The sequence below is a fragment of the Colobus angolensis genome, unplaced genomic scaffold (assembly GCF_000951035.1).
Source record: "Colobus angolensis palliatus isolate OR3802 unplaced genomic scaffold, Cang.pa_1.0 Scaffold39, whole genome shotgun sequence".
Taxonomy (NCBI): domain Eukaryota; kingdom Metazoa; phylum Chordata; class Mammalia; order Primates; family Cercopithecidae; genus Colobus; species Colobus angolensis.
In genome coordinates, this window is record NW_012117265.1 from 2,702,850 (window position 1) to 2,704,058 (window position 1,209).

Consider the following 1,209-nt stretch of genomic DNA (forward strand, 5'->3'; position numbering starts at 1 on the left):
GACAGGGTTTTGCCATGTTGGCCAGGCTGGTCTCGAACTCCTGGCCTAAAGCAATACTCCTGCCTCGGCCTCCCAAAGTGTTGGAATTTCGGGCGTGAGTCACTGCGCCCAGCCTGTAAGCACTTGTTAACTAGACTTAGGGAGATGGGGAATGCCTAGAACCTTCTGCCCCCTCCTCCCCAGCCCCTCCAGGCCCCAAGGCGTCAACTCACTCGTTTTTTGTGCCCTTCTGCCCACAGAACTCGCCCCGGCTATCAGTAGGGTAGATCACCTTTCGAGGGTCTCCATGAGTCCAGGCTGTGGAAAGATCCAGGGATACTGAGACACTACCACTCCTGAGATCCAGCCGTGTTCCCACTGCAGAGGCTACGGCTGCCTCCGCCACCCTGGAACTCCAAGTCCTGCCCCGTTCTCTACTCACCTATAATGCCCACAGCCACGTAGCCCACAATGGCCAGGAGCAGGAATACACAGCATATGACGTCCGTGCAGCCCCTGGGGAGCAGAGGGGCAGCGTTTGGAGAAGCCTTGGTGCCGTGTGCAGCATGGGCCCATCTGTCCTCTGCAAACACCCTCATCCATGTATTATTTGGACAAATTTTCCTAAGTGGTTTGAATGCCGTACCAAAGGCACATGCATTTTTATTTTTATTTCATTTCATTTTTTAATTTTGTGCAACAGAGTCTCACTCTGTCATCCAGGCTGGAGGACAGTGGCACGATCATAGCTCACTACAGCCTCGGACTCCTGGGCTCAAGCGATCCTCCTGCCTCAGCTTCCCAAGTAGTTGAGACTACAGGTGCACACCACCATACATTTTTTTAAATTTATATATATTCTATAGAGATAAGGTCTCGCTATGTTGCCCAAGTGAGTCTTTTTTTTTTTTCTTTGAGAGAGAGTCTCACTCTGTCGCCCAGGCTGGAGTGCAGTGGCACCATCTCAGCTTACTGCAACCTCTACCTCCCACGTTCAAGCGATTCTCCTGCCTCAGTCTCCCAAGTAGCTGGGATTATAGGTGCCCGCCACCACACTCGGCTAATTCTTGTATTTTTAGTAGAGACAGGGTTTCACCATGTTGGTCAGGCTGGTCTTGAACTCCTGACCTCAAGTGATCCACCTACCTTGGCCTCCCAAAGTGCTGGTATTACAGGTGTGAGCCACCGTGCCTGGCTGCAGTTTATTTTTTTGTTATTATTTGTTCGAGA

The 1,209-nt window shown here is 51.4% G+C and overlaps 1 protein-coding gene across 1 annotated transcript in view; it reads right to left on the reverse strand.

The window, feature by feature from the left end:
• SLC44A2 (solute carrier family 44 (choline transporter), member 2) overlaps positions 1-495 on the reverse strand; it is a 21,467-nt gene extending 20,972 nt beyond the window's left edge. Inside the window, exons 1-2 of the mRNA XM_011954839.1 lie at positions 422-495; positions 213-297 (exon numbers count right to left, since the gene is read on the reverse strand). The gene's annotated coding sequence lies outside the window, so the exon portion shown is untranslated. The remainder of the gene's footprint in view (positions 1-212; positions 298-421) is intronic.
• Positions 496-1,209: the final 714 nt, after the last annotated feature.